Source organism: Aristolochia californica, unplaced genomic scaffold (assembly GCF_029961685.1).
Source record: "Aristolochia californica isolate CCGP_79_NKW_82.1479 unplaced genomic scaffold, dmAriCali1.0.hap1 SCAF_10, whole genome shotgun sequence".
Classification (NCBI taxonomy): Eukaryota; Viridiplantae; Streptophyta; class Magnoliopsida; order Piperales; family Aristolochiaceae; genus Aristolochia; species Aristolochia californica.
Genome location: NW_027181771.1, coordinates 30,140,451 through 30,155,864, shown reverse-complemented (window position 1 = coordinate 30,155,864; position 15,414 = coordinate 30,140,451).

Here is a 15,414-nt window from a genome sequence, read left to right as displayed (position 1 = left end):
AACCAATCCTTCATTCGGGATAGCTCTCGGTGTGCAGAGTGAACGCAGGATGGAGCTGATGGAACGAGAGCATCAACAATCTTTCATTCCGGATAGCTCTCTATCTTCTAGTGTACAAGCATGGATGTACATTAAAGCTATCAATCACCGAAGGAACATCTACCTCATCAAAAGGCTGAAAGATACCATATGTTGTTGGAGACAACTCATGTGTAGGTGGTGATACCTCCACACCAAATGGAGCAATGACATCACCCCTATTGAGAATAATGATTTAAAATTCACCACACATTGGGGTGTCATGCTTTCATTAATTTATAGGAGTGATATCCCTAATTACAGGGATTTACAATTGATTACAAGATATTAGATTTCTACATACAAGGAATGATTGAGCCTAATTAGCTCCTGTGATTGAGCTTAATTAGCTCTTATGATGGAAGGCCCTAAACAGGGCAATGATCCTTAATTGATTGATAATCAGTTTTATAATCTTTAATTGATTGAGGATCAATCTCTTAAGGCAGTATCTTCAACAGCCCCCCGCAAGCTAAGCATCGGATTAGGACAGACGTGAAGCTTGTACAGAAAAAACTAAAAGAGAGGGCGAGAGACGCTCTTGGTGAAGATATTCGCAATCTGTAAGTGAGATGGCACATATTGAGTGCAAATCTTTCCAGCAACAACAAGTTCTCGCAGAAAGTGAATGTCTAGCTCAACATGTTTGGCCCGCTTGTGAACAACAGGGTTGGAGCTCAAGAAAAGAGCGCTTTTGTTATCGCATAAGAGAAGAGGCCGCTTGGGAATGGATACTTTGAGATCACGAAGAAGATAAGTGAGCCAGATAAGTTCGGTGGCTGTGAGAGCAAGGGCACGATATTCTGATTCACAATTGGAACAAGAAACTGTAGGTTGCTTCTTGGCACTCCAAGAGACTAAGTTGTCCCCAAGGTAGATGGAGTAACCCGAGGTGGAGCGGCGAGTGTCAGGACAGCCGGCCCAGTCAGCATCAGAATAAGCAATTAAGGAGCCAGGAGAAGCAGACGGGCGAAAGGATAGACCATAATGAAGAGTGCCTTTGACATACCAAAGAATACGCTTAACAGCAAGAAAGTGGTTATCAGTGGGAGAGTGTAGAAATTGACTGACCGAGTTGACAGCATGAGCAATGTCGGGACGCGTGATGGTCAAATATTGAAGAGCACCAACAAGAGATCGATAAAGAGTGGGATCCAAAAATGGCTGACCAACAGAGGATAGATGCTGAGAAACCGCCATCGGAGTATGTACAGGTTTGCTGTCAAGTAAGTGAGCTCGAGCAAGAATGTCGCGCGCATATTTCAGTTGACTAAGAAAGAGCCCATCAGTGGTGGGTGTGACTTCAAGACCAAGGAAGTAGCTGAGAGAACCCAAGTCCTTTGTAGCGAACTCAGAATGAAGCTTGCTGGCAAAATTATCAAGCACAGAAGGGTTGTTGCCCGTAAGAATAATATCATCGACATATAGGAGCAGATAAAGGATGTCAGATTTCCGATGAAAGACGAAGAGCGAAGGATCAGCCCGACTGCAGTGGAAGCCAAGATGTGTAAGGAAAGAGTTGAACCGTTGGAACCAAGCTCGAGGGGCTTGTTTGAGACCATAGAGAGCCTTCTGAAGCTTGCAAACATGATCAGGGAAGCGAGGATCAATATACCCAAGCGACTGGTCCATATAAACACGCTCATTGAGATGACCGTTGAGGAATGCATTTTTGACATCCAATTGACGGAGAGACCAGCGATGAGTAATAGCAAGAGAGAGTACAACCCGAATAGTGGTAGCTTTGATGACAGGACTGAAGGTGTCGGTGTAGTCAAGACCTGGAACTTGTGTAAACCCCTTTGCGACAAGACGAGCTTTGAACCGCTCAATAGAACCATCAGGCAAATATTTGGTCCAAAAGACCCATTTAGAACCCACAATATTGGTATGAGCCGGTCGAGGTACCAAAATCCAAGTACGATTATTTTGAAGAGCCTGAATTTCTTCATCCATAGCGGCAAGTCAGGCTGGATTCTTGGCAGCAGATTTGAACCCTTTAGGCTCAGTAGATGCGAGGAGAGCAGAAAGCAGCCCAGATGAGCCAGAATACGCCAGATCAGCCGAGTGAAGAGGTTTGAAAATACCAGCTTTGGCGCGTGTGACCATAGGATGAGAACCCACCGGAATAGTAGCAACAGGAGCGGTGGAATCAGCATGTGGCAGAGTAGGTCCTGTAAAAGTAGAAGGGGCCTGCAAAGACTCATCCACGGGATTAGTGCAAATAACACAAGGACGGGAGTCGGATTGAGTAATATGCCGAGAATGGGGCGCCGAAAGAGATGGGAGCATGACAGTAGAAGAGAGATCGGGTTCCAGAAAGTTGGAGAAACTGAGAGAGGATAAAGGTTGAGCCTGGGAAGAGGCGTGGGATGGGAAATGAGTCTCATCAAATTGAGCATGACGAGTAATATAAAGTCTAGATGTGACAGGATTCAGACAACGAAAACCTTTGTACGATGAACTATAGCCCATAAAAATGCAAGGAATACTACGAGGCGAGAATTTATTTGGCATATAATCACGTAAACATGGGTAGACACGACAACCAAAAGGATGGAAATTGTCATAATTTGGAGAAATACCATTGATAAGTTCAAAGGGGGACTTACCTCCAAGAAGCGGTGTGGGCAATCGATTGATGATGTAGGCAGCAGTGCTAAAGGCGTCAACCCAGTAACGAGGAGAAATGTGGGAATGGAAGAGTAGGGCCAAACCAGTTTCAGTCAAATGACGGTGTTTTCGTTCTGCGCGGCCATTTTGGGCAGGAGTGTAGGGACAAGATAATTGATGATGAATTCCCAAAGAGCTGAGATGGTGTTTAAAACAAGTGCTAGTAAATTCTGCACCACCATCGCTTTGAAAATTTTTGATACGAGCAGAATGTTGATTTTCAACAAATTTGTGAAATTGAAGAAAAATATCATAGAAATCAGACTTCAATTTCAATGGGTAAAGCCAAGTGAAACGAGAAAAATCATCAATAAATAAGACATAGTAAAGAAAACCCAAATTTGATGGTACTGGTGAAGGACCCCATATATCGCAATGAATTAATTCTAACAATTGAGATGACTTTTTTGCATTGCGAAGATAAGGCAAACAGTGACTTTTGGAAAGTTGACATGTAGCACATAAATGCAGAGAGGGCAATAATGAAGTAAGATGAAGATGTCCATCTTTATTTAATAAGGAGATAACAGAATGATGCACATGGCCTAATCGAGCATGCCATAAATCATAGGAGGCATGAAGAGATTTATTTTTCAAAACAGAAATAAGTGCTGAATTTCCACGCTCTAGCACATATAGACCTCCATCACGCCGACCGGTTGCCACCACCTTTCCCGTTTGGCGATTCTGAACAGTGAAAAAATTATTAGTAAACGTAACAGAGAAGGGAAAATCATTCGTTAATTTACTAATAGACAAAAGATTTTTAGTAAGATGAGGAACAACCAAAATATCTAATAATTGAAGATCCGGGGAAGGAGAAAGGAAACCAGTATGAGTAATAGGTAGAGACGCGCCATTCCCCACAATTACACGATCCTTACCCGTGTAGATTACCGTTTGATCCAACGAAGAGTGGACCGGGGTCATGTGGGCCGTGGCCCCCGTATCCACGAACCAGTCCGAATTTTGATTTTCGGACACGAAGCACTGCTGATTAAATGAATCAGCGAGATGCGCCGAAGGGTATTCCTCCCGTGAATACCGTTACCGACAACGATCGGCATAGTGGCCGTCCTGACGGCAGATTTGGCACCGGGGGGGGGGGGGGGCGGCGTCCATTGCTGGTGGTGGGACGACCTGAGCCGTGACCGGAATCACCGTGCTGGTTGTGACCGTGGCCGGAGACGAAGGTTCCTCTATTTCCAGAACTGTAATGGCTGCCGTGGCCGTTTCCGCGACCCCGGCGATGGCGAGAAGAGCTACCGGAGCGTTGATAGGAGACTCGGTTTGCAGTGAAAGCCGTAGGGGAGGGAGCCGTGGGCTCGAGAGATTTTTGAAAAATCTCGACGCTTTCCGCGTGGGAGGCAATGTCGGAAAAACAGGGTAAGGGGGTTTGGGCCATTTGGGCGGAGGAAAATCCAAAGAATTCCGGACCGAGACCCCAGAGGAACCAGTGAGCCTTGTCGCTTGAGAGCTTTTTGAAAAATCTCGACGCTTTCCGCGCGGGAGGCGATGTCGAAAAAACAGGGTAAGGGGGTTTGGGCCATTTGGACGGAGGAAAATCCAGAGAATTCCGGGCCAAGACCCCGGAGGAACCAGTGAGCCTTGTCGGTGTCATCAATGGGACGACCGATGGCGTGAAGTTGGTCGCATAAGACCTTGAACGCGCGGGCGTAGACCGTCACCGAGCGAGCTCCTCTTTTCATCAATTGAAGGTCGTCTTTGAGACGAATTTCACGGGCTTTTGACTTGTGACTGAAGGAATTCTCTAGAGCAAGCCATACCTCATGAGAGGTGGAGAGACCGACGGCTTCAGCCATAGCTTCTTCGGACAGAGAAGAAAGAAGAAGACTGAGAAGACGCTGGTCAATAGCTTTCCATGATGAGTGCTTGAAGTTTGGTGTCTGAGACGTGGGAGGGTCAAAAAGAGGTGGTGGCACAAGAGTACCATCCACATGACCCAGGAGACCTTGACTGTCAAGGAGCAGAAGGAACTGACTCTTCCATAGAAGATAATTGGAAGATGAAAGTTTGATGGTGACCATGTGAAGCATGGTATTGAATGAGAGAAGATCAGAAGAAAATTCAGAGGCCATAGTGGATCACGGAATTTTAATCCAGAAGAGCTCTGATACCATGAGAAGAATGATTTAAAATTCACCACACATTGGGGTGCCATGCTTTCATTAATTTATAGGAGTGATATCTCTAATTACAGGGATTTACAATTGATTACAAGATATTGGATTTCTACATACAAGGAATGATTGAGCCTAATTAGCTCCTGTGATTGAGCTTAATTAGCTCTTGTGATGGAAGGCCCTAAACAGGGCAATGATCCTTAATTGATTGAGAATCAGTTTTATAATCCTTAATTGATTGAGGATCAATCTCTTAAGGCAGTATCTTCAACACCTATGACAAAATCAAATATGGATGTGGTGAAAAGTAATGAATATGTCTATTAGGTCCTACATCATGCAACTAACCATATGTCTACGAATGTGTAGTTTATGTCAACGCTCGTAATAGAACCGTGGAAGGGTTGCAGGCTATGTAACACGATTGACAAATACGACTCATTTTATGTCCCTATCTAACACATGTGGGACCCACTTGCTACACATTGATATACTTTCATGATTAAATATCTAATTGCTCTTATATGTTAAAATGTTAGAGAATAAAAAATTAAAATAAGTAGAGAAATCATATAAAAACTCGTATGTAAATAAAAAAAATACACTTACCAATACTTCATGTGTACCACCACCCCTAGATTGGCAAACCATCTCTTGCTTGTCTATAAGTGGTATCACCAACCAATGAATAATTTTAAATTACCATTACATATAAGCACATGACGGCACTCGATCAGTGATAGTCAGGAAACAAAAATAACTTTTTGGTGGAGTTAATCCCATTGTCAAGTAAAGTCAAAATGATAAAATCTCCAATCTATTAAGGATCTATACTAATTGCTACTACATGCTCAACATCCATAGGTAAATGTTGCTCCAACCCAAATAAAACTACCCAATTTGGAAGATGCACCTCCACCACATTGAAGCACGCCAATGGGACCTATACAACCACACAACATGTTCCTCCATATTTGGCAACCACTCAAATGACTCATTGGTATAAAGTGGTCAAATAACCTACTTCAAAAGGAGAAAAACTATTAGTCACCATAGGTTTGTACTTTCTTATTAATATATTAACACAACGAATTTATAAAACACATTACTCGATAGGATCTCTAATGGTCTAACTCTGCTTGATACAAGTCGAGTGCACCTTGTGGGTTTCTATCGATCTTCCTTTTTCACATTCCATCTGAAAATTTTAAAACTGAATGTACAAATGACTTATGAATAAAAATTCAAATTGAGCATTAAATCAAATGCTCCAGGATTCTTGAACTCACTGTGTCCCTAGCAGGTCTTCTGGGACAATATGATCCTCAGTGAGATGAAAGCGCCCATGGGGAGTCACTCTGAGGTTCAAAGTTATAAAATTTAGTAAACAATGAAGTCAATGATACCCAAAAAGATAGAAATCTACACTCATATAAAATGAAAACAAAGGGTTAAGACACCCTACTATACCACAAGTGTCGGCCTAGCATACCTTACCAATCTCTCTATACAATAAACCAAGGGTAGCAACACCCCATGCAAATGTCCCAACTATAGCAAAGTCCTCAATGAGTAGAAGATACATCAGGTGGACAAATCTTACGGCAATGATCCACGAAAATAGTGGCACCAAACAAATATAATAGATACAATCTCGCATACTATTGCACCACTATACCATCAACATCATTAGGTATCATATGAAACTTGTTATATATCCACTTTAGATGAATAGTCCACCCTTGATGACTTGTAGTTGTGTTGGATGACCAAGTAACCTAACCTAACCACGACTCCTCCCCAATCAAAAATATTTGTCTTATAATTGTTCCACCATCCATACATAAACCAAGTAAGACAACAACATCTTGTAAAGTGATGCTCATCTCTCCCCAAGGAAGGTGAAATGTTTGAGTCTCACTACACACCATCTCTTAACCAAAGCAATGATGAGAGGTTTGTCAAGTCTAAATCACTTTAGTCTAATGAAGTAGACAAACCCGACTTTATGAATGTAATGCAACATAAGTTCATGCCCACCATCTCCCCTCCCCTGTGAAGTGCTCTGATAATTGAGCACAACTTTCTCCTACAATATGTCTCATTTGATTAGTTTATTATATTCCTTTACCATTGCATGTATTAGTACAATTCTAAAAAATAAAGTACATACCTCTCACAAGTATTCCATTCCCATGATCCCTCCTCTTCATAGTTTTTTTTCAACTTATAAAACATAGCACACACCAATAATTGTATAGGCAATGATCTTGCACATTTCAATATGCTATTTAACTTTTGACATATTCGTAGTCGTTTTTCTAAAGCATGTATTGCCATCATATAGACATGTCCAATGAGATGGATTTAAATCTTGCACCATCAACATTTTCTTCACATCTTCGTTTTTTACTTCAATGAAATCTATAATAATGTGGAACTTTGATATATCAACAACTTATGCAATCCTCTGTATCAACATAACTAATTCCTTATCTATGAATGTTTTTTCTAAAGTTATCAGCAATATGGCACAAACAGTAACGATGATTAAATCTAGGTGATGGATAAATAGATAATATATATATATATCATTTATGCTTATCAAAAAGTATAGTTACATTGGTCCATTCTTTTGTAGCAAATGTCACAAAAACCATTTCCAAATATCACAGATTTTTACTCGATAATAGCAAATATTAGTGGAAATAATCCACCATCCACATTAAATGTATTTGCTATCAACAATATAACAAAGTATTTGCCATATAAGTGTGTGCCATCAACACATAAGACGTTTGCAACATTCAAAGTTTCTGATAAAATGATAAAATGTCCAAAATAAACATTCAAATTGTTGATACCCCATAAAATTTGTGCACTACAATCTACAAAAGAACTTAGGTTTTGCATCTTGCACTAAATTGATGTACTTTGGAAGCATTGCAAATGATTTAGCCTAATCTCCATAAATTACCTTTAATGCAAGATATTTTGCAGTCCACGCTTTTGAATATGAATTTTCAACGTTGTAGTACACTACCCATTACCATACAAAATAGTGTTATTAATGCAATTGTGATCTCCACCATATTTTTCTCAACTTAAAACAAGGACTACAAAAAATTGATGAGGTGATAGATGCTATATTCTGACATGAGAATTAAGTTAATTATAATAGAATAACCTTTATAATTGTGTTATAGGTGGTTATTTATCGGTTTTCAAATGAAATGAGCATTTATTGAATTTGGCATTAATCACTGTCGATATTGTATATTTTTCTCTCCTGAATTATATTTTATTGTTTTTAAGGTTTATTTCTTCCTGAAATGCTTTTTATAGATTTAATTATGGAATTTCAGGAGAATTACGGTGGAGAAGGAGATATTTACCAAAATACCCTTAGTGAAATGGAGATGATTTTTAGGTCAAATTGTTTTAAAATAAACAAGATGGTATTTAAAGGAAAGGGGGGGGCGTCGAGCGAGAGGAGGTCGAAAGGGGACCCGAGAGGGGGGACCCGAGAGGGAAAACCCGAGAGAAAAAAAAGGAGCGTGAAGAGAGGAGGGCGTAAAGAGAAGAGGAGGAGAGAAAAACAGAGGACTTTGACCGGAAACAGGGGAGGACCCGAGAGGAGTTCCCCACCGCTGTTCGCCGGCCAAGACCTTTCGCCACGCCACCGTCGTCCACCGCCGTCCAGCAACTGAGAACAAACCCGAGGAGAGCTCGAGAGAGTCTCCGTCGAGGTGAGTTCGACAGTCGCTCGCCAGGCCGGGAGGGGATCCGAGAGGGCTTCTCCGGTGCCACTTCTTATTTCCGACCATCCTCCGGCGTCGTTTACATATTCCGACCAGTCCCAGAGCCATTCCGACTCCAACCGAGACTCGAGAGAGCCGGTTAGAGAACGTTAGCTCTGTTTCGCTCTTCGCCGGACGTTACCTCCGTCCGTCGGCTTCTAACTGTCGTCGCCGGCGTCGTCTCTACCTCCGGCCACTGACTATTGCTACCCGACGCCACCAATTTCCGGAAATCACAGCACCCGTGAGAACGAGTTGCTGCCCGAGCGAGAGGAGGAAGAAGGGGAGTAATTCGTCATTATTGAATTTGATTTTTTATATGGTTTGAACTTAGGTTTTGAATGTTAATTGAATTTGATTTGATAATTAATTTTATTTAAGACTTGTTTTCTTGATATTTGATTAAATTAGTTAATTAGGGTAAGATTATAATTGAGGAGATTTTGGTATTTTGATCCGATTTCTGTCTTCAACTCTAGGCGCCCGAGAGGGGCTAGACGCAAGGATTGAGAAATCCGGATTCGTGGTTACGTGGCGCTCGAGAGAGGCACGAATCACGGTAAAATCCAGAGTTAACGTTTCCTGTTGTGCAAGTAGTTAATTAAATATATTGCTTGATAATTTAGGATATAATTAGTGTTTAGTTCATATTAATTCATCATATTTGGTTAGGCTAGTTGACTGAAGAATACACGAAATTCAATCCTCCCTGTGGATATGACCCTCGCTTACTGCTAGATTACATGAACGATTCGTACGCTTGCGAGGTATAAAAGTCGATGTAACTAAAATTCTACATCATGAGGCCAACATTATCCATGAATAACCATCTTTTACACATACAACCTTATAATAATTTTTGTCAAACCTGATCACCTTGAATTCAACAAACTTCCTTAATCAATAATTTCTCAATGTTTCTTTCAATGATTCCTTACTTCAAATATCTAGCCAGAATATAATACTTTTCTTTCCACAATGTGAAGCTCAACATTTCCAGTGAGATTATTATGATCTAAAACACCATTAATCCAATCATCTTCATTTTATTCACCTATACACACATTTATATTTTTGTAACCACCTGAGTCAACATCTTTTGCACCCACCAAGCCATCATTGTAAACATCATAATTCTCTCACAATATCCTTCGCCATCCATAATTTCCATGTTGTCAAATTCAGTATCATTTATGTTATCTGTACAATAAAATTCAATGTTATTGACACTATTTTCTCCACCAAATTCAGGATCTTGCATACTTTCTTCAACATTTACAACGACAATGTCATTTATCCCTATCTACAATGCTTGGAATCATTCTTCATTCAATGTCATCTAATCTTACATCATGAAACGGTTCGAGAATATTCCCTATTGGATGATCAAAATCTTGAGCAATCATGTACTCATTAGCACTTCTACTACCATCAAACAAATCCATCTTCTTCATGTACAACTCAATAACATTTGACTCACTTAGTGCATAAAAATACAATGTAAATTAGTCTTGTCTTCCACTTTGGAGTCTTCATAAGTCTTACAGTCCACTCGAACCCTACACATAATCACCATCTAATTAACCATTGAATTCCATCATGTCTCTTTATATCCTTTGTTTAATAACTTAGGATAATCAATCTATCTACCAACATCCTCGTTCTACCTCCTTCATGATTGCATGACACATCATCCCATGTAATATACTTTCCATATTGGTATATAACCATCTTCCTTTCACTAGTTATACCTATTCAATCTACAATAGATTCACAACAGTTACCACTGACATTCACATTCAATAGTGAATGCCACATTTAAAATTCAACAATGTACACACCATTATCAATAAAAACCCTATAATTATGGGAGTGAATTAATTCCACTAATACAACTTCCAATTTAACTTCTTGTTCACTTGAATTCGTTGTTCCCTAACCCATTGGGGACTCAACATTGTTTAACATTATATGGTTACAATTTAAGACAATTTCAAAAATTTCGACAACATCTCCTACACCACTTGTGTTAGACCAGTATCATTTGTTGTCTAGTGTGCACCAAACGCTGTTGTTAAAGCAAGATGCAGAACATGTCAATAAATAATATAACATGAATGAGAGGATTTTCATATATATGCAATCATAAACTTGTCAATAACTATCTTAAATCATAACAACATTCAACATTAAACAATATTTTTTTAAGTTTTGAAATGTTTTACAGGTAAATCCAAAAGTTTGTACTATTGCATACTAAGATTCATAATCCCGTAGTATGTGTTGACCAACACAACCCAAATATTGCATGATATTAGAATGTATTTTACAAAGTTTTGGATGAGTAGTCACATTCCATCAAAATTACACAGTAAAAAAATAATTACATAACATAACAATTTTATCATTAATGCATGACAATGACTCTTTCTAATCTCAGTTTAGTGAGACTAGGTCATGGTCAACCTATACACTATCACTTGTGACTAGACCAATCTTTTTTATTATATCAATTAGTGTGTTTATTATGCTCAAATTCTTTGTTATCTTAATCATCAATTGTTTATACTTAACTTTGTTAGTTACATTGTTAAACAGACATGTTATGCTCACATTGTGCTCGTTTTTTCTTGTTCTTTGTCATCCTAAGTATTAGTTGTTTATATTTATTCATGTACGTACGTATGTTTATGAACGTATTATGGTCATGTTATGATCATTTTGTTTCATTATTTATCATCTTAAAGAATAATTATTTATGTTTATATTTTTTATATTATCCATGTTATGATAAGAATATTCACAAATTATTATTAATGTTGATAAGGGTTGGGCTAAGCATAGTTTCCTCTCAAATGTTACCTACTCCTATAACATCAACAATAGACACATAATCCTTCTTTATGTAGTCCATGCGGTGATTCCATTGGACCACCCTTAGTTCTGATAGAGATGACTCTTCACTGAAGGATATTATTGCAGAACAATTTGAATATGTTTCAAAAAGTTAAAAATATTCACAGTCAACACGCAAAATAAATCCAACAAAAAATTCCATGCAACAGTCCTATTGTACCACCCTCGACACTAATGGGGATAACTCCACAAAACATGGATACTATTGCATAGTACTCGAAATATGATTCAATTCAACAAAAGATGAACATATCAACCAAATTTATTAATAGGAAAATAAAAATGGAAATTTAAAATAAAAATAATAAAATTAAGATATTGCCTAAAACTACAAATATTTTTAATAGTTAAACGAATAAAAATAAGCAGAAGACAAAGAATTAGGAATAAGAAATGAATTAAAAAGTAATTTTGAATTTCAATCCTCCATTAATAAGACAATGTGAAGCACTAGTGATCGGAAATAATAGTAAACAGATCGATGTTTCTGAAACTCCAAAACAAAAAGGAAGAGATTTGAGAATACGTTCTAAAAAACAAAAATCAATCCATTTTTTATATGAAAGTAAATTATTTTATTAATTATTTTTTTTGTTTTAAAATTTTTTATTACTCTAAAAAACTGTAGGAAAAATAAAGTAATAAGCACTCAAGATTGAAAAGTGAAGGATTGTGATCGCGTAAATGTGAAGGGAGAAAAAGTACAAACAAGAGAAGAAAACTTAATTTGAGAAAATATGATTTCTACAAAAGATTTATTTACATTGAGCCAATGTGCGACAAGTTAAGTTTATAGGACTTTTGAAACATGTTCACCTTTAAATAAGAAGAAGCACAAATCTACAAGAAATCATCATATACCTTCTATTAGAAATCCACTTGTACAAGGCATAAGAGTCATAAAAACAACCTCAACCAAGACTTATTTGTTCTATTTTTAAAAGAATATCAAAAGAAACTTGGGATGAGGCTCGATGGACTTGAAAAGGGTTTTCTAAAGGAGATGTAGAGTTTGAGTTGTCATGGGCTCAATGTAAAGAAATCCATTTAAAAACTTAAAACAAAACAAAAAAAATCAGCAAACAAAAACTATTTATAACAATTCCTAATTTATGATATAATTCCAAAAAACGTGCTTACACCAATTTACCAAATAATAAATTTGCCACCAGGTATTATGTACTTAGAAAATGTTCTAATAATTTATGAGCATATTATAAAATGAGAGATTTTTATGTCTTCTTATAAGTGATTTCTTGATATTTTAAACTTTTGCCTTGTTTGGATTTTGAAATAATTTTAAAAAGCAAAAAATATGTGATTTGGGAAGAAAATAGAAGAGGAAAAATAGTTTTGGAAGAGGAGTACCTTTGTTGCCTTGGAATCCAAGCCAGAAAAACCCTCCTAGCTTCTTTATAATCAGGGTTTAATTGAAATTTTATAAAAGGACAAAAATACCACTCAATACTCAAAATTGCATATCTCCTAAAATACATGTCTAAATTAAATGAAAATTTAACTAGAGATAAAATAAGACATTCTATATCTAATAGCCATACTATAAGACAAAAAAGTAATGTGGAAATATAAAAAATGACCAAAATACCCATAAACTTGTATTTTAACTTTCCCCCTCAAACTGGATAGTAGATATCAAACAATCCCACCTTGTCACTAATGGATACATATTCATGTCTTTCCAAAGGCTTGTTAAATTTATCTCCCAAGCGGTCTGAAGACTTTACATAAGGAGTTACCACCTTCCCCTACATAACTGCATTTCTAATAAAGTGGTAATCAACCTCTATTGTTTCAGAAGAGAACTAAGCATATCGGGGTGGACTATCACTTTGTGAGAGAAAATATGCAAGCAGGACTCATAAGCCTTAAACATGTCTCAACTCATAGACAACTTGTTGATATGTTCACGAAGTCAATCAACTCCTAAATTTTCTCCACTACATGTACGAACCTGGGGATATATGATGTTTTTCACCATTAGTTAGAGGGGGAGTGTTGAAATACATAGATAAACTTAGGTGGCGTTATTATAAATATCTGATGTTTTTGTCTCTTCGTCACTCTCTTTAGGGTGAAGGGTATACTTCTAATAAATAAAGGTTAAGGGGGAGAGTCGGGATATCTTCTACAATCCTTATCCTCCCCTCAATTTTCTCCTCTCTCCCAACTGTCCTACCTCTTTTTTTTTTTTTTCTTCTTCCTAGGTTGAAGACTATAGTATGAAATCTTGAAATCAACAACCTTCTTAGATGTTGTGTTTTTGTGTTTGACTATACTTCGTATTTCCAAACAAATTGAATAAAGGCAAATAAAATCTATTAACGTCAAGGGTAAAGCTATTCTTAACATTTTGCAATAATTATATAATAAATAAAAAAGAGAGGGGTTTGCTTTTGGAACCGGGAGGGGATCAATCCTTCCCTATTTTTCATTAGTGAGGAAGAGAGTCAATACCTTCCTCTAAGCAAAAAGGAAGGGGCAACATGCTTTCTACTTACATGGGAGTAGAGTTTTTTTTATTAATATAATAAATTTATTAAAGAGAATAAAATTTATAAAATTAGGTAATTTAGTAAATAATTTATATAATAAAATTATATTTACTTAAAAGTCTTACCTAATGTTTTCAACATCGGACTCAATTGGTTGGTTTAACTGGGTTAAATCATAATTGAACTCTTTTCAACACAAAATTGGATAACCTAATTGGTTGATCCTTGGATTGATTGCATCGGGTCTAGTTCAATATCAATGTAAGATACTAGAATTTTTTTTTGTTGGAGGGAGGATTCAAAGTGGAGAATAAACACTTACAAGGAAAATGTCAGATTACCTCATTAAACAATTAGATTTTGTAAAAAAATAATGAAATACAAAAATATATAATAAATCTAATGGTGGCATACAACCCCAGTTAGATCAAAACCTGCCATCCGATAGGTTTGATGGCCAATTCGTATTTAATGACTTTGGTTTTACCTTAATTATCTATTTTTTAAATAAAAATTATTATTAGAATTTTATTATTTAAAAAATAATATCAAAGAAGTCATATTTAAAAAAAATTCCTTATTTTAAGGCCAATGGTATACTGGATAGAGTTAATATCTCGTATTCTTTGGCACTTGCTGCCGTTAGGGTCATGACTAGGGGTGGCGCAGAGCCCGAATCTACCTATGTTCGAGCTGAGTTTGATTTAAATATTTTGAACTCGAGCTTGAGCCGAGCCCAGGCTCGAGCCTAAAATTGTTATCGAGCTAGAGCCCAATAATTTTAACCGAGTTCGAGCCGAGTTTGAGCTTCAACATTCATTTTAAACTTTTCAAAAAATACATGTCTCGAATTCGAGCTCCAACATACATTTAAAACTTTTCAAAAAATACATGTCAAATAAATTGTATATTAAATTATGCATATATTTTACATAAAATTGGGTAAAAGGGTGGCATCGAGTCTAGCTGAGTCCGAACCTTGTTCGAGTCGAACTTGATTTAAATATTTTGAACTCGAGCTCGAGCCGACCCTAGCCTCAAGCCTAAAATTGTAATCGAGCTCGAGCCTAATAATTTTAACTGAGTTGGAGTTCAAGCTTAACCGATATTTAATACTTTACATAAAATATATGTCAAATAAATTATATATAAAATTATGCATACATTTTAAAAAAAGAATGATAGGGAAGGTTCGGGATTGAATCTCGATAATGAATTAGAACAGATCAATATTAATCTTTTTTGTCCCAAATGTTGTCTAACTTATTTTGTAATTTTTGAATTTGGCCA